The sequence below is a fragment of the Pogona vitticeps genome, chromosome 5, assembly GCF_051106095.1.
Source record: "Pogona vitticeps strain Pit_001003342236 chromosome 5, PviZW2.1, whole genome shotgun sequence".
NCBI classification, from domain to species: domain Eukaryota; kingdom Metazoa; phylum Chordata; class Lepidosauria; order Squamata; family Agamidae; genus Pogona; species Pogona vitticeps.
Genome location: NC_135787.1, coordinates 168951488 through 168979020, shown reverse-complemented (window position 1 = coordinate 168979020; position 27533 = coordinate 168951488). Strand labels below are relative to the sequence as shown.

The 27533-nt window shown below is 39.9% G+C and overlaps 1 protein-coding gene across 4 annotated transcripts in view; it reads right to left on the bottom strand.

Moving 5' to 3' along the window:
• Positions 1-27533, bottom strand: part of LARGE1 (LARGE xylosyl- and glucuronyltransferase 1) — a 421577-nt gene that overhangs the window by 340264 nt on the left and 53780 nt on the right. The window contains exon 1 of one of the 4 annotated variants that reach the window (XM_078376201.1): positions 12438-12558. The exons of the other annotated variants lie outside the window; for them this stretch is intronic. The gene's annotated coding sequence lies outside the window, so the exon portion shown is untranslated. Of the gene's footprint in view, positions 1-12437; positions 12559-27533 lie in introns of those variants that run through there. 4 annotated transcript variants of the gene reach the window in all.

Here is a 27533-nt window from a genome sequence, read left to right as displayed (position 1 = left end):
AATCAACATAGACATTTTAAAATACTCATTCTTATCTGTTACATTTCAAAGATATATAAGTTCCTGGTATAACTTAATTGTAATATACATTTTATTTCTAATCATAGATTTTCAATTATCAAATGTTAATTTACAATCTATTTCTGAACCAGTCATAAAATTTATGCCAATAATTCTCATGGTTCGTCTTTCCTGTCAAATCTAGCCATTCTGGTAATTTATCAATTTCTGCCATATAAAATTAACTTACATAATTTGATCATGGTTTACACATTTAAATTAATTTAATTTATGTTTTTAATTTATATATTAGCATACACATTTATGTGTTTATGTCTATGTGATTTAGTTGTGTTGTAACTGGTGTTTTCTTTAATAATTTGGTGGTTGGTTTTGGTTTTGGTTTTGGTTTTGTTGTTTTTTCCTCTCTCCCTCCTCTTCCTACAATGGAGCTGAAAGCATGTTATTCCAGCAAGGGTGCTTCTAACATACGGGCAATTGTGGACAGGGGGAGATATGGTGTTGGCGCAGTAACAATCACATGTAGAAGAACAGTGGGCAGATGTTTGATGGCTGTCCCCTGTTCTAGCTCTGCTGCCACCTGTTCGAACCTAGGTAACCAGCCTAGCCGGCCTCCCTCTCTTGTCCCTGGTGTTGATAATTGCCAGGTCTGCTCACAATAAAACCCAACTCATCCAGGACTTGATTCTGGATGAACAGGTAGACCTGGCCTCTATAACTGAGACATGAGTGGGCTCTGAGGACAGAGCTACTCTTTCCCTCATGTGCCCAGGGCAGACTGGGTGGGCGGGGGGAGTTGCCATTGTTTATAAGGACATCTTTGAGGCTGCTAAGCTCTCCGCAGTGGGAAGACTGGGTCTAGAGGGCATCCACATGTTATTTGGGGCCAGGGGTGGCTTTGGGATTGTGCTGGCATACTGCACTCCCCGTGATCCAGTGCAGTCCCTGCTAGAGCTAGTGGATTTCATTTCCGTGACACTGCTGAGGTCCCCCAGACTATTGGTTCTGGAGGAATTCAACATTTACATGGAGGCTGAGGTTTCCGGTCCAGCTCATGAGTTCCTGGAAACCATGTCTTCCTTGGACTTGACCCAGCAAGTCAACAGTTCTACCCATGTGGGTGATCATACACTGGATCTGGTCTTCACCACCAAGCAAAGAGAGTGTGCTCCAATGGTGGCTGACTTGGTATCAGCCCCCTTGTAATGGTCGGATCACCACCTAATTAAATGCAGTCTCTCAGTGCCACTTCCCTCTCATAGGGAGCTTGGACCCATTAAGATGGTCCGCCCCCACAGGTTACTGTATCCTGATGACTTGGTTGGTGCTCCTGCCAATGCTCTGGTGGATGGCTGATATACTGCAGCGACCAGGATGGTCAACATGATCGCACCAAAAACGCCCTCTCTGTTGCTGAGCCCGACCAGCACCTTGGTTTAACCAGCAGCTGAGGGCCATGAAGCATAATTGGAGAAGGCTAGAGAGCATCTGGAGAAGGGCCCTGATGGAAACTAATATAAAAGCCGCCAGGATCATATCTAGCTTTTACATAGCTAGGGTTAAGGTTTTTAAAAAGCATTCTTCACTGACTGGATAAGTGAAGCTCACAACCAGCAGGCAGAACTTTTCCATATAGTACGCAATCTATCCGGAGTTGGCCTCAGTGATAGGCCTCCCTCTAGTATTTCCTGTGACCAATTTGTGGCATTTTAAAAATCTAAAGTGGAGGCCATCTGCCGGGACCTTGATCCCTTTTTACAGACAGTAGGTCAAGCTGAGATGTCCAGTGCATCATCCTGTCCGGTGAGGTTAACTTCCTTTCAACCTAATGAGGTGGACAGGATGCTCGTGCGCTGTCGTGCTATCATCTCCTCCTTAGACCCTTGTCTGGCCTGGCTCATCAAAGCAGCCAAGCCGGTAACAACAGAACGCAGGGGCACTCATGATGCTGATTCATGCACGTGTAATCTCAAGAATAGACTACTGCAGGCTCTCCATGTGGGGCTACCTTCAGATTGATGCAGAGACTTCAACTGGTACAAAATTTGGTGGCCAGATTAATAACTGGGGTGTAGAAATTCCCTCACATCTCCCCCATTCTGGCCGCCCTTCATTGGTTACTGGTTTGTTTCTGCATTGGCTTCAAGGTTATGATGATAACATTCAAAGCCCTAAACCAGGGGCCTCAAAAATGCGGCCTGGGGGCCATTTGCGACCCACTGGACAATAGTTTGTGGCCCCACCGTGCCTGCTTCCCTGAAGTGCCCACACTTCCTCTGCTGTCAAGAGTAAAAAAAGCCTCACCTCGCTCGCTGGCTCTCTCCCAAGCCAGTGCTTCTTGCACCCTCCATCTGGAACTACAACCTGCCAGCCAGCCAGCCTGACTGCTTGTCTGCCGGCTGGCAGGCTGCAATTCCAGATGGAAGGTGCAAAAGGCGCTGTCTTGGGGGAGAGACGATGAGCAAGGTGCACTGCCGGCCCCTTTCCCCGAGCGCCTGAGCTGCCGCCGTGCAATACCGGTGGGGGCTCTTCTCCTTTGGCAAGGCAAATTCTGTGAGGGTTTTTAAAAATTTATGTTATGCCCTCCTCCCCCCCCCAGCTAGGTGGTCGCCCGCTCCTTCCCTTCTCCACTTCTTCATCCTGCTGGTGGTGGTGGTAGTGAAGGAGCTGGAGGGGGTCGTGGCCAGCGACAAGGGCTCACGTGCTCCTCCTCCTCCTCCTCCTCCTCCTCCTCCTTCTCCTCCCCCTCCTCCTCCTCCTTGGAGCCCCAGCTAGGCTAAGGAAACTCCTGGGTGGCTTCCTCAGGCTCTTGCTCCACTTGGCGGAAAATCTGATACGGCCCAGCCTCACCTAGACTCTGTCTCCAGCGGCCCCCAGGTAAATTGAGTTTGAGACCCCTGCCCTAAACGGTTTAGGACCTCAGTACCAATCAGAATGCAGTCTAGAGACTTAAGTAGAGGGCGGTCCTGGGTACTCCACGTGGATGGCCAAGAGGGTGCTGGACAGTTCAACAGCATCCTCTTGGGGTAGGAACTCCCAGGGTCAAAGGTCTGGACTGGTTGATCAAGAATGATGAGGGTTCCAGACCGGTTAGCACTACAGCTGGTCCCCTTGTAAAAAGGGGTAGTTAAAAGTTAAATAGTTAATAAAGTTGTGGCCCTAGTTTAAACCCATATTACTGTGGCTCATCTCATTATTTTGGGTTGGGCGGGCAAAGAAAAATAACAATAAAAACTACTTTCTATAAGTAAATCTCTACCATCACACTAAATTCAAAGGAGTAGTCTTGTGATCATTACATGATAAATGAACCTTCAGATATTTATGATTCATCCTGTTTGTCCTTCTATAAATTAAGTACTTACATTTCCCAATCCTCATAATGATAAACCTACATATTTCTAAGTCACTTTATGTCTTAATAATAAATGCAATATATTTGAAAGACACTTTGCTCCTAAAGCTCTTGCTTACACAGTACCCACTATGCCGCATACAATACTTCGCCACCCACCTAATAATGTATTCTGAATTCATTATTTCACTTTCAATAGCAGCTATTCCACAGATGCTCCCTTTTAGAATAAGTCCTTTTTATAGAAAACACAGAAATTAATAAACTATGCTTCACTAGTTCACCTTTCCCAAATGCCTATCTGATCTACTTTTCCCTGCCTCTTGTCCTACTCACAAGCAGCCATGCAAAGGAGAGAAAGACTAGGGGGGAAAACGTTAGGACCCATTACTTTCTTTTGTATTTAAATATTCTGCCTTCTGCATTTTTAAACACCCTTTGTCAGAACCCCAGCACAATTACTCAAAGTCTCATTTCTCCTACAAGCCTGCCCCTGCTATGACTACGATTTTCACATGGATTTGGTGCTAACACTATCCCTGGCCTTTTGAATACTACACAATCTAAATTAACAGTCAGTAGCATTAATTCAGCCCAGTATCATAACGTCGTGCTCAAAAATACACAACTACCGGTTTCTGCATAAAGGAAGACAACTAAGAAATGAATGCAGAAGGGAAAAAAACCTGAAGATGACAATGTTTTAAGTATGGTAATAAAACAGCATGCAGTTCTACAGTTGTGCTTTTGAATTTCTCAGAATATCATAAGGTGTACTGGAGAAATACTTTGGCTCATTTGCAGTTTTACAACAGCTTTACATAAAATGTGCATCCACTCTTTAGCTACCATCTTGTTCCTCCCAGATTAAAATTACGGAAAAAATATTTTCCAAAACCATAAATCATGAAGGAACAACAGAAAATGTCAAGACCATAATATGGAAGGAAAGAACTACCCATCTCTTAAAATGGATGGAACCCCAGAAAGGTCTAACCCCAGGCCACATGGAGAACTGGGTTACTTGGAATTTACTTAACAGGTTACGGACTACAGCTGGCAGAAGCAATGCAAACCTAAATAAATGAGGATTTTGCATCAACATACTTTGTGGCTGTGAAGAAGAGCAGGCAACTCCACACCTATATCACCGTACTCTATGCCTCAGCATGTACTATGGAAATTTTGAGGGTAACAGCCCCAAATGCTCATGTTACCTATTATTGGGCAAAACCTATTTGATCTATGTATTAAGTGTACCATGGTGATTTTGACATGCTCAAAGAAAAACCGTTCTTTTCTTACTAAGAAACAAGTACCATGACACAAACTGCACCACTCTCCACTGGATAATCTTCTGGAAGCACAGATGGAGAAAGTCCATCCTGGAAGCCAGAACTCAAGATATAAAGTTAAACCCCATTGCTAGTCTTCCTGTCTATCAGTTCACTTATTCAGGCAGGTGACACAAACAACAGGTCACCATGGTACCAGCTGCACTGCTCTCCAACTAATCAACTCTTCGTTGACCTAGTTCATAGCCAGCTAAGCAGTTTGCTTTCTCAAGGGCCTTTGCAATGTTCCTTCAGAGCTGGAGGTGGCATAGTGGCAGGGATGTGTCTATAATTGTAGCAGAACTAGCCAATATGGTTTTGCCCATATTTGACCGCGCAAACCAGGAGCCCAGCTTTGCCACGGGAACAGCCCAGAACCTTACCTCATTCTTTGATTTAGATCTATTCAATGCTTGGTTCCACATCCAAGCAAGGATAAGGCTGCTTGACCCTTTCTAGTGACCCAGTCACCAGGAAAACATATGATAATCCATTAAGTAGTTACCACCATTGAGAAATCTAGAAGTTGAGAGATGTGGATTCAAATCCCCACTAAAACACTCTAGGTGATCCTGGACCAGTCCCCCCCCCTCCCTTTCCTTCTCCCCTTCTAAATCCATTTCACAGATCCTTATGAAGATACAGTAATTGGAAACCATAGATATGACTTCCAGCTTTATGAAGGAAATGCAAGATACAAATGCAGTAAAAGGAATAAATACATGTATGGTACCCTTTGCTTGTAGTGGAGGAGAGAGAAGAAATATTGTCAAATGTGACTTCTGCTTTATTTTTATTCCTCTGTCTAGTTGCTTGATAAGATGCCTTTTGTTTTCCTTTTTCGCTTTAAAATAACACGTGTGGAAAAGCAGAGTTTATTTCCTTTAAGTGAACTTAAAACAAGTTGTTCTAGTTTTATTTTCCCTTGTTGCATGGCTTGTTTGTTTTCCCCCGTTTCTTTCTAGTTCTAGAACCAATATAGCAGTTTCTTTCAGTTTGTTCTACATAGCTAAAAACTGTTGGAAATGCTGCTCTTTGGAATGAGGTGTAAAACTGATTAGATTTTTAGCACTTGTTGCAAAAGTAGGGGGAAATAAAAACATCAACATACATTCCGTTATTCAGCCTCACGTTGTTCAAAACAGCTACCCTAAAAGAATCCATCATATTTATCTATGTTTAAAACCCACTAATAAAATAAGTGGCTTTTAAAATTTAATTTAAACCATTTTTTTAATTAAAGACAATTATATGAAGGGGAAAAAAGCTTCAAAATGTAGTTAAAATCAAATCAGAATTTAACTAAATATCTATAATTATTATATTAATGTTGAGAAGTAGAAGTGATTCCACCTCCTAGACCCATTCAGCCGACCACATGCTGAAACCAAACAAGTGCTTTACTATTTTTTTTTTTTAAAAAAATTGGCCAAAGAAGACATATTGCTAGGAAATGCAAGATCTTGTGTGGGATGTTTACACAGAAAACTCAGTGGCAAAGAAGGAGTTCTCAAACCTTCCCCACCCAAAAAATTCTCCTGTGAAAATAATTCAATAATAAGCGCCCTTAACCACATGCACCCTGTGAGGTTATCAAACAATGGAGATGCGGCACCTTACTGGATGGGGCTGCCCAGCTTAAGGCAGGTGATGGCTACCTAGTGAGGTGCAATGACCTCTCCCACCGTCGGAAGTATCCCCTGGTGTCATGCTCTATGCCAATTGAGCAAAGACTTATAACTGAGAACTTCTACTCCCCGTGTTATTTGAGTGCTGTATGTGAAACTGGAGTGTCCTCTCCAGAGCATGAAGCCTGGGTAAAATAATATGGAGAATAGACTGTTACCCAAGCAGAAAATCCCCCCTCTCCAAGTTACTAAAATAGTCCAATGGAAAGGCAAGAGCCAATACAAATGGTTCCAGCGATGTTGCAGGAGTTACCAGAACATCACGAACTGCCTTCAGGACTGTATTTTGTCTCAAGATTAACTCCAGAAACCTCTTCCATGAGTGGATATAGCCACAAGGCAGTGGAGGTTTGAAATAGAAGTTTTCCTTCTCCTGGATGGCTGCCTTCCAAGGCTAACGAGCCCTACTTACCTGGGTGCATAGATTACCATGCTTTTCGGGCACAGAAAGGAGTATAAGTGGGGTAGCAAAGGAAAGGGGAGCAGAAAGGAGTTTAGAAGGAGTGGAAATGGAAAGTGGGAGGAAAGGAGTTTGGAAGGGGTAGAAAAGGAAAGGGGGAGGAATGGAGTTTGGAAGGGATGGAAAAAGAAGGGTTGGAGAGGATGCATTCTTGAAGGCTTTCATGGCCGAGATCCAATGGCTGTTGTAGGCTTTTCGGGCTGTTTGGCCTTGTTCTGAAGGTTGTCCTTCCTTATGTTTCATCAGTCTCTGTGGACAGCATCTTCAGAGGACAGCAACCACAAAACGCAGCATCCACACCGGAATCAAAGAACATAAATCTCAAAAAAACACACAAAAAAACACACCTCATCTCAAAATGTCTCTTAACACCCTTAAATTTTAACTTTGAAAAGTAATCAGAAAATCTCACCACTGCAGGAGTATACCGGATACCTTGCAGTTGTGGCCAGGTATATATTGGAACCACAAAACACAGCATCCACACCAGAATCAAAGAACATGAGAGACACTGAAGACTAAAACAACCGGAAAAATCAGCAGTAGCTGAAGATGCCCTGAAACAAGCTGGACATGAAATTCTGTTTCAAAACACAGAAGTACTGGACAACACCAGCACCCATTATGTTAAACTGCACAGGGAAGCCATTGAAATCCACAAACACCAGCAGAGCTTCAACAAAAAAGAAGAAGGTCTAAAACTCAACAAAGCCTGGCTTCCAGCACTGAAAAATACAGCCTGCAAAAGGTCGACAAACTCTACCCAGCCACAAGGACCAGTGATCACTGTATACAAAAGACCAGCTAACAACACCCATCAATCACAGTGACAAATCATCTCTCCTCCTTATCACAACAATACACCCACAAAAAAAAACACACTGATCACCATAATCACCTAATTTCCTGAAAAAGACAAAAGCTGATCCCACAGCTATAAGTACTCAATTATCCCACAAAACTGCACCAGAGCACAGTCAGAGTTCTGACTCCTGTCCTCTGAAGATGCTGACCACAGAGACTGGTGAAATGTTAGGAAGAAAAACCTTCAGAAATGTTAGGAAGAACAACCAAACAGCCCCCCAAAAAACCTACAACAACCATCGGTTGGAGAGGAGTTTGGAAGGGGTGGAAAAGGAAAGGTGGAGGAAAGGAGTTTGGAAGGGTTGGAAAAGGAAACGGGGAGGAGAGGAGTTTGGAAGAGGAGGAAAAGGAAAGTGTATCGTGTATTGCTTTATTGTAAGTGTAAGTGTATTGCTTTATTAATGTGACTTTCAAGTTCTGGAAGCCAGCTTAAGAGGGTTCTTTGCTTAAAGGCTGCATGCAAATATTTAGCAACAATACTGTATGACTGAAGGTTTTGGATTACACCCTTTTCAGTCATAAGTCTGTATGTTCCAACTGTTATTCAGCAACCTATCATAAATACTTTTCCATGAGTACCTAACAAAAGGGGAGAAAGCCATGGGGTTCTTGCACTCATTCCAAAAGCAAGGGTAGGTAACACCTCTATTAGACCACTAAAAAATTACAAAGGAAAACTAGCTTTCAGTCCACATTGACTTTTATTACGCGGAGCACTACTTATCTGTGAATGGTGCAGAAAGCTACAAGAGTTCCAAAAATCATCCCTAGATGATTATCTCAGTTTCAAAATGAGGACTGTACACTTGAGCCAAGAGTGCTGGTTTTAAATTCCACCTCTGGCAAGTCAATCAACATTAATTGACAGTTTATAAAATTAACAGCTTATAAATGTGCAGAAGTGTGTCGGGCTAATATCACACAATCAATCACAGATGTTCAATTGGTAGTGTGGTTTGTATCAAGACTGTTGTGCAAAAAACCTGCAGAAGAGTTTCTTGGATATTACTTCAGCTCTGCCATTTTCCTTAATAATTTAAAATCAATTTGATTTAAATCAGCTTTCCTTGCAATCTACTTTTAACATGCTCTATTCTGATCTCTGATACTCCTACAGACTACCCTACATAAATTTTAGAAGCAGGAAACCTACAGCCAAAGCTATTAAAATTCTATATATCATAAGCACTTTTTATGAGAACCTGAGCAGATTATCTACTTGGGGAAAAGAGAGGAAACTGTTAGAAAGCCTCTTGAGCCCAATTATCTGAAAATCTGTCTTCTTTTGTTCAATTTCCTCATTAAATTAGTGCAAAAAGTAGCTGGCTTATAGTTTCTATCTCAGATGGTCTGACTTCAATCTTGTTGAATGCGTGCAAAAAACTGTTAGGAACTCACATTCAATCTGTGAAAATGTACAAAATAGCAAAGCATGACAGATCACAATTATTCAATATTTATTGCTTATCCTTGCATCCTGCCATTCATGCTATCCATACAAGATACTTTTTCAAAGTACAAATAGTTAAAATGACAACGCAAGACACACACAGCAAAACATTTACAACGCAGATCAAGATTATAAAAGTTACATACATGAAATCGAAAGAATAACTAGGGATGCATAAAGACAGGAATGTGTGGCTCAAAAATGCTTGAGTTTTGTGAGGATTTCCTTTAATCCTTCTTGAAAGAAGGAATCTACAAAATCCTAAATTTTGTTTACCAGCTCTCTCTGCAGTGCTAGTTGTGATTCTACATATTCAAGATCAAAAAAATTTAGGGTCTCTGTATTTCTGTGGACTTGGTATAAGCAAACCCATACACAATGTTCTAAAATGGCTTGATACAGAACAGAAAGAAACTAGTCACTTGAATTCTGTGGATTAAGGGGGTCTTTAGCAATGGCTTAATTTCCCCCCTTTTCCAACAATTTGGGGAGCTGCAGGCTTTGCAACTCATCATTGCTGGATAGTCGATGGTTTAGGTATCTGGCAGAACCAGAGACTGGCAGTTTGATTCCCTATTATGCCTCATTGAGACAGGCTGGACTCAATGATCTATAAGGGTCCCTTCCAGCTCTGGATTTTGTAAGACTGCTTTTTTAAAAAATTATTATTATTGTGTTAACAATGACCATAATCTTAGATTTCAGAAGGGATACAGGAGCTGGCCTGGTCTTTGATTTGAACTTAAATTAAAGGGGGTATTATTTGAAGTGTGTTTGATCATGCCTTCGAGTTTACTGCCTAGGGATGGTGAGAATTTAATCCAACACATCTGTAGCACACAAAGTTGTAGCAGGCTGCCTCAGATGATTTCTTAGATTCTTCAATACTATAGTCATATGGACATGAATCCTTATGCTATTTCACAAACTTCTAACTAGTCGTCTCTAAAGATGTGCCCCACCTGACACTGATTAAGCTCTGAATTCCACCAAACCATTCCACGCTTTTATGTAGATTGAGATGAAAAACCATAAATTAGGGCCTTTTCCCTCAACATTTAGTCTGTATATTCCCAAATATATTCAGTGACTCTAAAACTATTAGTGTTCATCTAATATCAGGCTGATCTTTCTTTATTCATACTGGAGCATTGCACAATTTAAAATTAACCATGCATATGAGTTCCAACAAAATTAAAATGTTAAAATAATGGGCCGCTTGAATAGCATGATCTTGTCCAATTGCTATATCTTATTTTGTACACATGGTGGAGCATAAATTGCATGCACATAAATGCTGCACTGATTGAATTTCTCCACATTCACAGACAATTTGTCCTGAATCCCAGAACCCCCATATAACTTGATTATTTGATCTTCCTACTTCACTTCAAAGTCTATTAAGTGACTTCCAGATGGTCCATCCAGAATCTTGTCCTGGTGGGAGACACTTGGTAAGGCATATTGTAGTTTCCTAAGTACTTTATTTCTGGCAGCAACTTTCTGTTTGGTGTTTAGATAATGCTTTTTGGAGGTCAGGGTTTGATCCAGAATGACACCCAGATATTTTGGGGTAGGGCAATGTTCGAAAATTGTGCCTTCCCAGCTAACTTGGAGCTTCCTCTCTTCTTCTCTGTTCTTTAAGTGGAAGGCACAGGTCTGTGCTTTAAAAGGATTTCATTTCAAATGGTTGTTTTATAATAGAAGGAAAGATCTTCTAATACAGAGGTTAGTTAGTGCTCGATGGCCTCAAAGATTTCCTCTCTGGACTGTCAAGACAAGATCATAGATGAAACTCATGGAGTATGGGAACATCAGTTGATCATTTGTATGAATGTAAAAAGGTAATAGTACCAGGAGCTACCCTGTGAAACATCATTCTTTTGATTTCTTCAGAAGCTGTGCCTCCCTTGATATTCAACAAAGGATTTTCAGTTTTGAAGTAGAATGGCAACCATTTTTGTTAGTCCATGGCTGAGCTTCTTGAACAGCGACTGTTGGCCAATAAATATCATATGCCACTATAACAAATGCTCCTCCAGTTATTTTATGTTTCAAATCAGTCTTCTTTATGCTGGTTAAATTTAAAATTTGAGCCATACAGCTCTAGCCAGGTCTAAAGCCTGCCTGTTCTGGAATTAGAAGAAATTCAGTTTTAGGGGCTAGGCGATTTAACGTCATTCATTCAAACTCTTTTTAAATAAGTGACATAGTAGGGAAATTGACTTTAGCTTTTGGGGTCCGATGATTTTTTGTTTTGTTTTGTTTTTGCCTGGTTTCAGTATAGTGATTACCTTAGTCTTCTGCCATACTTATTTTTGGAATTTGTTTGCTCATCCAGTAATTACTAAAAAGCTGAAGGAGCCATTACTTTGTGTTTTCTCCAAAATGTTTAATTTGTTTAGTCCAGATATAATCAAGTCCCACCAATTTGTCATTCCTACATCTATTGGTTTGCTCTGAACATCTCTTTGACATTTTATTTTTATTATGTGTTGTCTGGTTTTCTCTGATAGGAGCAGTTGGTGTGCTATTTGTTTGGGGGGTTATATTTGCATATGGAATCATTTTGTTTGGATTATTGTTCAGTCTTTTCAGTAGTCTCCAAGCTATCCAGATGCTTCTTGTCATGTTAAGCTTAGTTATAGTGTCTACCCAATTCTCTTTGTTTCTGCAAGAACCTGAGATCAAATTTCTCTCAGCCCTTATTATGTGTTCACTAAAAATATTTTCTTTGAAATGTCAAATGTACTCTAAGTATTGGGTGTGTATTTCTGGAGTGGGACCTGGGATGTAGTTGTTCCAGCACCCTCTCGGAATAGAAGCATAACAACATTCCAGAATGGAAATTACAAATTGATCCTAGTTTTGTGGCTCAGGGCCAATCTGAAGCACAGTGGCATTTAACATTGTTGTAAACTTTTCCTAGTTGGCTTTTTTAAAATTATGCCTCCTACAGAATGGTACAGATTCCAGTCTGATGACTTAGTCGATCTGCTATAAACAGGTCTGTACTGAGTGTTTGGGACTTTCTTCGGCATAGAGGATGGTCACATTTCTGTTTGTGGCCAAGTGAAGCAAAGTGTTCTTCTTTAGATGAAGAGATGCCCTCTATATTAATAATAATTTTTAAAATTGTCATTTGTGATCCTAAAAAGGACCATTGGATCATTTTGCTCATCAGCAAGTTTACAGTGCGATGCTTTTGGATAGAAACATTAGCTGGTTGCATGTCAATGCTCAGTGGATACCCAAGTGTACTCACAATGCTTTCCACAATTTGGGGAGGCTTCTTCTATGTCCCCAAGTGATCCATCTTGGCTATTCCTATTGGTTTTAGCTTCTCTTCCCTTTTCCTCCAAATGGATATGCTATGTTTCAGTTTGCTACCAGAGAAGAAAAAATAAATTCAATTAGGATGCAATTCCAGATTATCTGTAGCACTCCAATGGTCTCCCCTTTTGTGTTTGTTAAAATGAGTGTTGTTAAATATAGCACTTTGAAGCTGGCTTTAATGTTAGATTTTGACATCATCCAGGGCTCTTTTTGTTGCTTATGCAGATTTGGCCATCCAAAGGCTTGGCTATAATAATGTGCCACCTTCTTATTCAACTTTAGACTGTACAAGGCACCTCACACATAAGTCCCGGATAGGAAGAGGGAGCATTCATTCAGTGACATCATTAGTGACTTCCTCTGCTCCTGGATGTTCACATACATAACAGAAATATCTGCAGAGATGAAAACTTCATGTTTACAGGATGCACCGAGCCCTCCCCTGTCTCTCCTGAGTTTCTCTTTGTAGGCAGAGATGTCACAGGGCAAACCAATACACACAAGGTTGGCTCAAAGTGCAGCTGCTCATACATCAATTCACTGCATGATTGTTTCCTTCCCAATGGGGTTAGATTACCACAATAATCCCTGTAACGCTTTATCAAGACAGATCAATATTATCTTCAAATTCTTCCAATTCATTCCCATGAGGATGTCGATCCAGACTCTTTTCCTATGCTTGCCTGGACTGCAAACAACTGCTAGTTTTAAAAAACTCTGATAGTATAAACAGAGAAAGAAAGCAGAATGTTTGTAAAATATTCCCAACTTCTACCCTGGCTTTTGCAATCCAGCCAGGGCACTGGATGGAGTACTGAATCTACCTCATCATCCACCTCTGCCTCTAATTATAATTGCTCTATTAAGTTCTGTCTGCATATTAATCTAATATGTGTACATCAGAGTATTAGATATTTGGGAATAGAAATTTCCAAAATATCCCTACTCTACAAAGTATCACCAACTCCTGTGAGCATTAGGGCCATAAATCCTCCCTTGCCTTGTTCTTATGCATGTGAATAAGAAACATCAACATTTTCCCTATGTCTGTGAGACACCAATCTTCTTACATCCTTAGCTAGGAGTGTTTGCAATTGCAGAACTTGAGGTTTCTGCAAACCGACTGGATTACCTTTTTCTTGTAAAATACAAATGTGCAAATATCAGAATGTGGGAAAGTCACCTTTTTTTTTTACTTCAAGTGCCAGAATTCCACCGGATGCTTAAGCAAGTGGCCAAGCTAGCAAGAGTATTCTGAGAATTGTAGTCCCAAGTATAAAATTTATACATGCTTCAGATACCATATGCCTAAACAGTAGATGGACGTGTGCTACATTCTAGGGCCCGAGTAAGGATTATATCGCAATCCCACTTACTATGTATGTAAAGCATTAGAATCAGATAACCATCCAATTGTGCCTTTTTAGGATAACTGCATAACAGATATAATGATTTGAGGATAAAAATTTTGTAAATTAACAGAATGATACACACATTCTTCATTTCTTTTCATATTGAATATAAACAACTACTTTTAGTATTTGTTTTCCTTCTACTTGTACTTTGTATAGAAGGGAAGAGGTCAGAAATAGGTGCTTTGCACCTCTGTAGTGTGAAAATACAGAAAATCCTGGAAACTGTGCCAGTGTTTCTTTCATATTTGTAGTATGCTGGCTGGAAGATGCAACATCAGAAGCAAATGTAGGTATAATGTATTCAATATCTATTTATTTTTTAAATTAAATTTATACCCCCACCCATCTAGACCAAAGTCTACTCTGGGCGGCTAACAATAATAGATAAAATAAAACAATATAATAAAATAAAAACAACAGTAGTAATATAGCTCAAGATGGGAAAAATATTGAAGTGATATTCAATATGAATACCTCTTCTAAATTTCTGATGCGATTCCTTGAAAAGTACTAAGTCTGTTCTTGCAACTGAATCTTAGAGGTTAACTATTAATGCACACAGTGGTCAATTCAGTACAAGGCCAGCCTATTTCAATTTTTTGAATGTTTACCCTCTCCCCATCACTTCCCTTAGCTGCCAATGACTGCATTAAAATTTAAAATGAATTTGGCTTGTTTTCTGTGTAGAGGTGGGCGCAAGGACTTTAGCAATGACAAATCAGGCACAGCTAGTCTGTCCTAGTCAAGCAGAAATGTATGCAAAAACAATTAAATGAATTCTGAAACTCATTGATACATGATTTAAAAATAATGCTGAAGTAATTAAAAACTAAGTTTATAAAAATAACAGAATTCCATAATGGGCAAAAGACCTATGCATTGTGCAAGCTTCTCCTACAGAGATCTGCCAATAAACTTCAGTCTTAATCTGCAATTGCAGCTCTCCAAATTGCTTTTTGCAAATAGACAATCAAACAGCATCCCACTCGGACGCTGCAGGCAGATGTCCAACAGAGAATTAATAGAGACCACTGAACTCACTTAGATTGTAAAAAGACCTTGGTTTTGAGCACCGAACTGTTGCTTTAGTTCCAAACATTTAATAGCTTAAATGTGTTTGTGTTCTCTGCTGTCAAGTCGAAACTGATTTACAGCAACCCCAAATAGGGCTTTAAGTGAGATACGTATTTAAGAAGTGGTTTTACCAGTTCCTCTCCCCCAGTGAGTTCCCATGGCCAAGTGGGGATTCAAATCCTGTTCTCCAGAGTCATAGTCCATCACTCTATCCATTATGCTACACTGGAAATCAAAAGCTTAAATATAGAGGCTGAAATCCAATAGGAAATCACAAATAAAGTAGGACCACTGAATCAGTGGGGTTTGATGAGTCAATTCCTCCACAAATTCCACTGACTGACTGGACCTATTCTAGCTGTCACTTACTTCTCGATTTCAGCCACTGGTTACATTCTAACTAAGACTATTAATTCATTAAATGGTTATTTTATCATACAGCCTTTAATAAAAATCAGTTGATTGTATTCAAGTGATGTGGTGGCAGAGGTTAGCATTCTAGCTTGCATGTAATAACTAAAAAATTAAATGTTTATCTTAATGTCTGCCTGCACAGCCAAAGCATAGCTACATCATATTTTTATAAAGTAACAAAAAGTAACTGTTTTAGACATGTCTGAATCATCAAAGGAATTCTTTTTTTTTAACCCATAACTATAACTGACTTCTGCAATTAACAGAACTGGAACTAACCTTCCAAGCTCTCTTGGAATAGTGGACGGCGATTTAGGAAATCCAGGTGCTAATCCCTATTTGGACCAGACCTCAGACTTTGGGCCAGTCAGTCGCCCTCAGCCTGATCTATCTCACAGGTTGCTGTAGAACGTCTGGAATCAGACACAGCCATGCTTCTAGCTTTGAGCAAACTGAAAGAAGATACATGGGAGATGCATGTAATGAACAAGCAAGCAAATAAAAATTCTTGAGGATGCTGTGAGTATTGTTCCTACGAGATGCAGCATAATCTAAAATTTACAAAACCAATGAACCCACTTACTGTTGAAAAGAAAGTCTATTACCAAAAATATTTTCCCCATTGATCTGGCACATGATGCACTCAGAATCTCTTAGACACTTTCAGTAAGACAAGATGAGGCCCTGGCTTGATAATCCTATGTCAGGATGGTAAAATTAATGCAGACAACCAAAACTTCTCATTTAATCTCTCTTTGTTTTTACACACTGCTGAGTGTTCTGTCCTTACAGATAATTGTAAAGAATCATGAAATTGCCCTGAGTAATCCTAGCTGTAGGACAAGAAGAGCAATGTGTGATTCAAATACAGTATTTAGAAAACACATTGCACTGTGACATCAGAAAAATTGACATCAGAAATAAGGTACAATGGTTGAGAATATATGACTGGGCCAAGGCCATCCGCAACACAATTCTAGCTTCACATAACTCAAAGTTCAATTAAATGAAACTTTCAATTCAACAACTCAGACAAAACCTCCAAATAAAATTCTTCCGTTTAAGTCACAAATGACTTTCACAAACAGGGATATAACAAACAATATTATCTCAACTTCAAAACATGAAGGTCAGTAGAAAGAGATTACTGTATTCCTTGTATCCAAGGAAATGTAAGCAATTTTACAAGCTGGCAGTACATGAAAATCTTTAATAAACAGACATCACATAATTATAACAGTTCCTTTTTAAAAAGTAAGCTTTTCCACAGCAGATACGGAAACTAATAAGACTTCCCACTGCAAAGAGGTTTTACTGAAGTAACTATGGAGAACATGTGTTCCAGTATCTCTCAAAGACACAAGGGTGAATAAAAACGAAAAGATTTCAGCATTACGAAATGTCAACAAATCTGAGCAGGGATTTGCCATTTTTACTGTATACATTTTAGGATCCTACATGTTTTCAATTCCCTAGTCATTAACAGACAAAATAACTTTCTATTATTAGTAATAGGCAATTTCAAATTCTAACGTAGGTTTTGATGTTCTCGATGCACCCGCAAAAGTAATTCTTCCTGCAGAAAGAGGGAGTTTATCACTACATCTGCCTCCATAACATCACACACTGTTCCAGGGTGTGCATTTTACAGGAACTGCCTTTGGGTGTGAGTTGGATTGCAACAGGAAAGAAGGGAAGCCTTCTGACCTGTCAATTCACAGTCCTTGTGATCAAAGCCAATGTAGCAATCTCACATTTGGAGCTCATAATAGGACAACGATCAAAAAGCCAGCCAACAAACTTTATTCTGAACACAATTCATTTGGTAAATAGGCAATGTTGTTCCATGTTGTGCCCTTTCAAAGCCAGGGTAAACTCGATAATGATTTTTTCATGTTCTCCCACTCATCCAGAGATGCTTCCTCAGGTGGTGAAAGACATCCAACATAGAAGCTTTTCACTCACCAGATCACTTTGTTTTCTGATTGGTCATTGAAAGGTAAAGGAGGTCTTAATGTGTAAGTCTGCTGCTGTACTCCATTTGCTATATGGAATGAATATTCATTCCCTTTAATGACTAGTGTGACACTCTAGGGCAGCTTTCAAGAGCAAGACAAAGACATTTCAGTGGGTTAGGTTGCTGGCTGCAAAGCCGGAGTTTGGGAGTTCGATTCCCCAATGTGCCTTCTTGACAAATGCTGGACTTGATGATCCATAGGGTCCCTTCCAGCTCTGCAGTTCTAAGATATTTCCAGGAAAAAAGACATTCTCTAAAGACCAGTTCAGGAAGCTGTAATCATTGCTGTAATAATCATTGCTGTAATAATGTCACCGCATAGCCAGGTCTACAGAAGCAAGCCTGGTTATAGAGAAAAGTACTCCCTGTAATAAAAACTGTTGATGTCTGGGAAGGAGAGTCTACTATAAATAAGCTCTAGAGTTAACCCAGCATATGTTTTATTTTAATCTTCTTCTTCCTCTTCTTTTTTTTTACATTTGAAGTCATTACACTAGTTTGGCAAGAAGCTGAGACAACCAGCTTTTCTTCTTGTTCTTGTTTTCAATGTACATATGCCCCGATCAAATACCAAACTAAAAAACAGTAAACAAAAGCAACATCAAAACACATTCAAAGTAGTAAAGTACAACGATCCATTAAAAAATGCTACTCAGGCAGCCAGTCACAGAGAGAAAGCTTGCTTGCTGAGAAAGGTATTCACCGGCTTGTGAAAGGACAGCAAAGGGCCAGTCTGACCTCCTGTCGTAGGGAGTTCCAAAGTCTGGGAACAGCAGCAGAGAATACCCTCCCCCATGTCCCCACCAAATGCACCTGTACAGGTACACATCAACTCCCCCCCCTGTGAGCCGGGTACTCATTTTACTGACATTGGAAGGATAGAAGGCTGTGTCAGCCTTGAGCTGGCTATGTGAACCTGTTTGGATTGAACTCAGATTGTGAGCAGAGGCTTGGCTGCAGTACTGCAGTTTCACCACCATGCCACACACATTTTATTTTAAGGGAATGATAAAGAAAATGTGGGGAATGGTCTGTCACCTTGTTTCACTCTCTTTCTCATCTATCACAGATGTTGACAAATGTGAACTTCTCTTTTTTCTCTCTTTTTGGATTTTTTTTCTTTTTAAAATTCTGCAGTCTTAATAGTAGAATGTCACTTTCTTGCCTTTGCAGTGGAATATATATTGGATTGTTCTGGCCAGAATGGATTTTTCATTATGGCACAGGGCATCCACAAAAGATGCCAGAAAGACAGGCTAAGTTCTGAGCTTAAAAAAAGATTGGTTCATTTCTGAGAAACAGATTTCAGAATCGTTTGCACACTGAAGAGAACTATATTTGCTAATGTGATTGCTCCCCCCCAAAAAGGAAGAGAAATTAAGAATTTCTTAATTTACCCAAATGCAGATGATAAGTAAAGTAAATGTGAATTAAAAATGCAAGTGTAAGTAGGGATGAGGGAGAGAGTTTCAAGGGGAAGAAAGGAATAAGAAAATTACATTGTTAATTTTTCACTCGAGGATTCCAAATTCACTGCTTTGATTACACTGAACTAATGATCAACATTCAAACCTATTCAAATTAGGCTTTACATAAATACTAGAGAAGATGGGGAGAAAAGACCCTTAACAATTGAATTAATTTTCAGTATAACAGCAGTATTACATAACACTCTTATATCAGGCAAAAACAAAATAAAAATAAAGAATGTTGTGGCACCCTAAAGATGACCTGCCATATTTTAATGTGAGCTTTCATAGACACGTCCACTTCCTCAGACATTAACATTAGTTACGGTTATAATCCCAAGGTTGCCAAAAGTTGCTATAACAGTATAATATCTGTTGATGGTTACAGTGGAATCTAAATGATAGATCAGGAAAAACTATTGGTTCCTTTGCATGTAAAATGCTAAACTGTTGGCAGTGATGTCAACAGGCAAGATATGTACCCCTCAGAACCTGAAAGTAACTAGTTGTAAATAAATACTTACTTTTGAATAATTAAAAATTTCAATAAACAAGAGATAACTACATTACATGATTACTATAACTTAATGAGAGAAAATTACATTCCTTTCACTGGGTAACTATAACATTTTAGCTACTTTTACAGTAACTTTTGGGGTCTCACAAAAATTTGGTTCAAGCTTTGACTAATAGTGCTGATTTATGCTCTGTTGTGGATGTAGGAGATGACAGTAAGGTGAATGGAAGGAGTGTGTGTTTAGCACTGCAAGCCAGCTGCTTGTAGCACTCAGATGATTAGGAAATCACAAAAAGTTACTTTTTGACCCTTTCGTGAAATAGGAAAGACTGACTTTGTTAAATCTGCAATCAATGTGAAATACCAAATGTGGGAAAGTTTGGGATTATAATGGTAGCTAATTGGTTGGGGCGCCCTGAGATTGTGCAGTTTGTCCAAGGCCACACAGGCTGGCTCTTCTCCCTGGAAGGACAGGGTGGAATCGAACTCCCAGCCTCTGGCTATGCAACCAGGTCCGTAACTCCAGATACCTAACTCATTGAGCTGTCCAGTCCCTCAAATAGCCTCTGTAAACATATGCTTTCTCACCTGTCCTTTTACATTTTTAGTAGCATAATAGCTACCATTTACTAACAATAATACATCCATATGATGCTTTTTGGGAAGAAAATGCTTTCATGACTTCTGCAAAAGCTCATTCTCTCAAGCAAATGAGAATGTTTAAGCAGCTAACCGTCCCCCTTTCAGGCAACTAATGCTATCTGAACAAATCCTGACCAAAATAACAGTTCCCTTTGGGGACAAACATTAAACCTTTAACAGAAAGCCCACCTATCAGGAAGACATTAAATGCCTTCATTCATAAATTTATTTAGAACTGTTGCAAAGAAATGGGGGGGGGGGAAATTCCCCTACAAAACCAAATAAATAAATGAAATGAAACTGATTATGAAGAGCAGAGAAATTAGACTGCCATCTGGCTAGTCAGGGACCCTCCCAAGTGCAGACAGCACTGTCATGCAGATAATGAAGATTAAAATAACACTCATTCCTTAGGATAAGCTCATAGGAGATCTACCTCCAGCTGGTGTTTAACTCTTTCAAAGGCAGAATAGTAAGAACATGCAAGGTGGAGGGAGGGTAGCATATCTTCGGAATGGAGCAGGCCATGTAGCTAGAAAAAGGTAAAGGAAGAGAAAAGACTTAAGAGTTGAGAGTGATCTGTTACTGAATGGAACAGTTTTGGAATTGTAGAAATGATAGCAAAGAAAGAACAGGAGAAACCACAACAGTGTTTGCTTTCCAAGGCATGAAATACCTGGGGATAAAAGATGGAGGGCTGTGTGATAGGTATGCCATGATGGTACTACTTTATACAGTAAATACTGCCCTAGCTTTTGGAAGGGAACTAACAATGATCAATGGATCTGCAACAATGAAGTGCACGTAAACACAGAAAAGACACCACTCATTCTTATCTGCTGCACTCAATTAACAAAAACACAAACATGGGCTGAAATCCTATTGTACTCGGCTTAGCACAAAGTTATGCCTGAAGAGGTTCATGGGGAATTACACAACTGCACTTGAGGAACTGCTTCCTGGGTATGACTTCTGCCTTTGCACAAATTCCACAATAGCTTGCACAACTTCAAGTTACATAAGGGCAGCTAACCAACAGGATTTTGGCCACAGATTGTTCCAGATTGCAAACGTTTTTACACAAAAACAAGAAGAAAATTTTTTTGCCAGATAATTTCAACCAGGTCTCAGGAAGCAGTACCAACTGCTAGATCTGCCAGAAATAACTGAATGGAAAGGTAACTACAGTTCTAGAAAAACAAAGGCCTACTTTTACATACCCATGTCTCTCTCTGTTAAAAATGCAATTTAATATTTTATTCCCCATGAGGATTGTCTTTAAATATGATTTCTTCAAACTAGAAAAGCTCATTGCGAAAGTGATGGGGCTTCCATAAAAAGAATGTTTAGCTTCCTTCCTAGACTCAAATTATGGCATAATGAAGACATTCCGTTTGGTCCACATAATAGTCTGAAGGCTTATGATACCATTTGCCCCCACCCCATCCCATATATAGTATTTTAAAAACAGCAAGATGGAACACATTGTACTGCATATGTTATCTGTCCCCATGTGTTATTTAAGAACACTTGGGATAGTTCCCAAATGCTAAACTCTAGCCACCATGACTGGTGAGAAGTTTCCATGTTATCTCAATCACAGGAATAGTGAGGGATTATCTTTCTTCATCCTCTTCCTTTTCCTCTTTCTCTTCCTCTTCCCGGCAACCTTTTTGAAATTCTACTTTTCAACCTTGTGACCTTCTGAAAAAGTGACGTCTATATTTGTGTCTTTTTAGAGTGTTCATAAGGTAAAAATCGTAGTTTTCTCATCGCTAACCTCCTCCCCTGCCCCAGAAGAAATAGCCTCTGGCATTACATGTTTGATCATGGAAGGTGTTTCCTGGAGACAAACTCTGAACAGCACAGTATGCCTGATCTGTCTTTAATGACTTTAATGGCAACTCCCTTTCCTTTCTGTGTGAATGTGCAGACCTTGTTTGGTTGATTTTTAATACCCTGGACTACCAGAATGACAGACAAGTGGGTTTTAGATCAAATTAAGCCTGAACTATCTCTGGAAGCAACAATGATGGAAACTGAAGCTGCCCTACTTTGGGCACATCATGACAAGGCTAGATTTTCTTGAAAAGCCAGTTCTGCTTGAAAAGGTTGATGACAGCAAGAAAAGAGAAAGACCAAATACAAGATGGATGGACTTCCTGAAGGAAGCCACATATTTAAGTTTTCAGGAGCAGAGCAGGGATGTTGAGGACACGACATGTAGGAGATCACTCATTCCAAGGGTCACAATGAGATGGAGGTGAGTCGACGGCACATAACAACAAAATAAGTCAGATGTGGCTTGATAGCAATAGCATACATAGACAAATAAGACAAATCAAAAACAAATGACCAAACTATATTCTCTGTTCACATAATTTTACCACTTAAAAAACAAATAAATCTGCACAAATTCATGGCAGGGTTGGTATGGGAGAAGAGATGGATAGAGCTTTGCTTTCCCCTTTTCTCTGTTTTTAGTCTAGCTGAACTAAAAATAAGAGTGAACAGAATCAACCATTACTGCACTGAAGCATTTTTAAAAATAAGGTATTGCTCTCTATACAGTTAAGCTGTATCATCTTACGTGTTCTCTCACTTCAGATTCATTGCCTAATACCCTGATGATTCAAACATTTAATTAAAAAATAAAACATAAAATATGGTTCCCTGTTTAATTTTTCAGCACTTGTACTAACCTTTAAAAGGATAGTAACTCACTCATTATGCAAAGCTATATCACCATTTACAGTATATTATAATTACATCTAATTACGGAGCTAATCAGATCACTCTTCCTTTTCTTCCTTTCTTCTTGTAATTTGTTTAATGTGACACAAAGCCATTCAGATAATCTGGGAATTGGGAGATCACTGAGCAGGGAATATGCTTTTACAATGATATTTCAGGTAAGCAGACAGGCACTTATGCATCTAGGCTTTTAAAACTGATCCCTTCCTCTTCTTCATTTTTCAGCTTGATAAATGTGTATTCTTCCTTAGCCACACTCAAATACAGTATATAGCATCTAAATCAGCCAGGTCATCAAGCAAAACAATAATAATTTTTTTAAAAAAAAACTAAGACAAGTCATATAAATAATAAAAGAATCAAACAGTCCTTGCTGGAGATAAGCAGAGCACAGAGCAAACAGTTGCCTCCTTTCAAAATCTAGTAAAAAGACTTACACATGTATGTGTTCCTAAGGAAAGTAGTAGTGAAGTGCAAGTATACACCTCCTTAGATAGCAGGTTCTAGAGGCTTAAGGCACACACTCAAAGAACACTTTGCCTCAATGTATTCGCGAAGGCTTTCACAGCCGGGATCTAATGGTTGTTGTGGGTTTTTCGGGCTTCTTGGCCGTGTTCTGAAGGTGGTTTTTCCTAACGTTTCGCCAGTCTCTGTGGCCGGCATCTTCAGAGGACACCAAACTGTGCTCTGGTGTAGTTTGGCTAGGGCGTGGAGTGCCCTCATTGCTTTCTCCCCCACCAAAGATGGTATTCATAATACAATCTGATCTTATATAGTGGGGATGCTTCCAAAGCAAACTGTCTTCCTATAACATCATATATGAACAAATAATTGAAGTCACTAATTTAGGCCCATGATTAGCAAAATGAGTTAATAAATGGGACAGACAGAAAGGATGGTACATAAAGGGAATTACATTCATCATGTTATCTATATCTCCCTTCCCAAATCTGGTGCCCCCTAGATGTTTTAGATAAAAATAACCATTATCCTCAGGCAACACAACCATTGGTCAATGTGATAGATATTGTAGTCTAAAACATCCAGAATCACAAGTTGGGGAAAGCTCAGTTACATAGCATTTTCAAGTATGATTGGATGCGCACATCATGCACAGTTTCTACATTTCATTTTTGAGGTAAGAGCCCTATTCCGGCATTTGCTTGAACGTATGTGGACTACTAATGTGTACAAAAACAGTGTATCTACCCGTTACATTTCATCCCCCCCCCCCCGTGGTAAAGTTTGAAGGGATGTTTTTATTTATGCTTGTTCGAGGATCAGCAGAGGCTTCTGCTCATGCCTGCTTGAACGTATAGAGTATCACTTCAACTCTTCCCCATCAGCAGTGAAGGAAGATTGGGGATTGAAAGGGAGGGAGTCACAGGATGGGACAAGGATTACAGCTTCATTACCACAAAGGAGGTGTGGCAATGTGTGGAGGACACATTGCCACACCTCCTTTGTGGCAGTGCAGAAGGCAAGGCAGTTTCATGTCTGCATGAACCTTATTTCTTTACCTCATTTACATCCAGCAGAGCTCTTTCAAATGATGACAGATCTGTTAAAATTAGATCTAAGTGCAGACAAGGAGGATGCCTTGGAGATTTACTCTGGTGAGTTTGCTATGCATAAATGTATTCGGGCTTGGCATTGGAACAGCCATGATAGAATATCTCTGTAGTGAGACTAACACTAACTTGCAACTCCTTTGATTCTCCCTGACTTTTGAACATTTCTCAGTGCCTACAATGGTATCTTGCTAAACCAACTCTGCAAGATTGGACACAGGAAGAGTGGTCATATGGTGATTCTACTCCTACTACATGGTCAGTTTCAGTTCTGCTTTTTAAGGGTCCTGTTAAATTTTCATGTATAAGAAGCCACAGGGTGAGGTAACTGGAGGTCCTCTATTTCATGGTGTCATTAAAGTCAGGCCCATTTTACCAGGTGAGGTTGTTTCCATGTTGAACTCATGTCTGGATTTGGCTTCCCTTGAAGAAAACAGGGAAACTTAAGTTACTGTAGAATCCTGAGGCCCAACCTTGCACCTCTCCCTATGCAAGCCTGTGCATACTTTGACATTGCCAGGGGAGTCCTCATCTTCTAGCACCATTCATATATTATGTGATAAGGGAGAACATATCTACCACAGGACCTTGGTTGTGATGCACCTTCCCTATGGAAATGCAGCTGGTTCAAGCATTATGGCTGGCATCTCATTCAGCACCAGCAAAACAGAAAGCTATGTCAACCTTCTAAATTACCTGTTTTAGTATAGGGTGCTTCCAGGTAGATTTCTCCTTGCCTGGGTGACACCAAAGTCAAACCACATGTGAAATCGTCTACTGCACGAGCAGAACAACTGAACAGGATTGCAGCCTCTGTTCTTTTCAGCAACCTGTCAAAATCTATTTGTTTGCCCAGGCAGTTTAATCCGATTTATTAAGCCAGCTGATGCAAGTTATGTTTCATGCCTTTTACTGCTGCAGCAGACAACATTTTGCTTTACTGTTTCTGTGGTACAGTATATTTTATCCATTTAAATTTATACGTTGTGTATCTCCTTAGCATTGTTATATGAAGGAAAAAAAATGCAAACACACAAATTTACATCTAGTCAGATAACTAACTCATAAAATAATTTAGCCAACTGGTAGTGAATAAGAATATGGGCTTACATACAGAAATGCAATCCTATGCTCCAGAGCCTCGTGGCGCAGTGGCTAAACCGCTGTACTGCAGCCAAAACTGTGTTCATGACCTGAGGTTCAATCGCAGGTAGCCGGCTCAAGGTTCACTCAGCCTTCTATCCTTCCGAGGTCGGTAAAATAAGTACCCAGCTTGCTGGGGGGGGGGGGAATGTCTAGCCTGCATAATTAACTTGTAAACCACCCAGAGAGTGCTCGAAGCACTATGGGGCAGTATATAAACAACACACTTTTTAATATATTTTTTGCTATGCTTTCTGAGTTTGTGGCACTGCAAAAACTGCCAAAGTCCTGTTGCATGGGTTGCATCTGTGGAAGAGTAAAAAAAAAAAAGTCACTGGTGGGGTCAGATCTAATCTTTTTCTTTCCTAATTAGAGACTTCCTCCTTCCATCCTGCAGTTTGTCTGAATCCCAAATAATCTGTTTAACAGAACAGAAGCTGGGGGAGTCACAGGATGGGAGAAGGAAATCTTTCATTACCAAAAAATATTTGCCTAAAGTCTTCCTCCTTCTATCCCATGGCTCTCATGGCTTGCATACAATTAAACAGATTATTTCTGTGTCAGACAAGACACTTCCATAGGGATAACATACACCAGTGGGATTTTGGCCAGTGGGTCTTTGGGATTATAAGAGTTCCGTCCAATTCTTCTTCTTCTTTTTTTAATGTCTGTGGAGCACACATATTTCTTCAAAAACAAAAATGAGACAAAATGAGAGAACTCCCAGATTTATGCACCCAGGCAGAGGGCTAAGTGTTTGTTTGAATTACAGTTGTACAAAAATTGTGTATCTAAATTCTCTGCCCTATTTGTGTGTGTGTGTGTGTGGGGGGAAACTGGGAGGGGAAAACATATCAATTTCTCCAGGGAAGGACCTTTCTCAGAGGCAAGGCTCATCCATAGCCATGGCTGCAGCACAACCTCATTTCCTAAAGAAAGAGTGTACTGACAGCCTGATCATCATTCTGCTTTTTCTACAATGTCCTGTGCTTGATGTCATTCTAGGGTGGAGGCAGGCACCATGCAGCTAATGTACTGCATCAAGCCACCAGAACAATTTTTTGCAGTCCCCCAGCAGACCTCGGGTCCCCCAGGTTACCTAAAATACCCCCTCATTTAAAAAAAATATCAAAAAGTCCCCTTACATTATTTGGAAAAATGCAGGGAAATTCTGCTAAGGACACCCAGCATAGTGGAGCCCTCCATGTCCCCCAATAGGTTTTTACAAAACTTTTGCCCATAGAAGGCAAAGGGTTCTTTTTTAGTTGGAACATTTTTTTGTTAAATTTATCTTTAACAAAAGCCTGCTATTCTATTCTGTTTTTTTTACAGTACATAAACATTGTATATGCCCACTGTATTAATTTATTTTTAAAAATTATACATACAAATTGGCCTCTCTGACCACCTCTTTCTCCCTTTCTCCCTATCCCACTTGGGAGTGCAGCCCTTGTAATCCATCTCTGTTTAGGGCAACCTGGAGGAAGCTGGAAGCCACTAAAGCAGTGGGGGGGGGGAATAATTTTGCAAAGTGGCCTTCTATGTCTAGGAAAGAGAACAAAAGAAGAAAAAAAAATCTTAGATTGCAGTTTCAGAAAAATACTGGCTGTGCATTTGGTTCACCTCAGGGTTCAGCACTTCCCCCAGACATTCCAAATGTTACTTTTTAAAAGGTTATTTCAGATATATTTTGTCTCTGCTGTAGATGTTCATAATGCAGATCCTCCTCTGTGAGCCTTGTAACAGTTATCACGAAGGCCAGTGTTGTATGCAGCTCCAGGAAAAAGCTGATGCTAGTTCTGTGCCATAATTTGTCAACCAAGAAATTTTATCTCCCCATGGAAGAGGCTTCCATGTTTCTGACTCATCCTTGAAGCCCTTTAGAATTTCCTTCTACTGTATTATATTTTTGAGCTTAATATGATATGCAAGGCAAAACAAGGTGTGCACAAGCTGCTAAACTAAATTCAGCACAGGAGTCCTTCTCAGAAGTCTCTCCTTCAAAATTC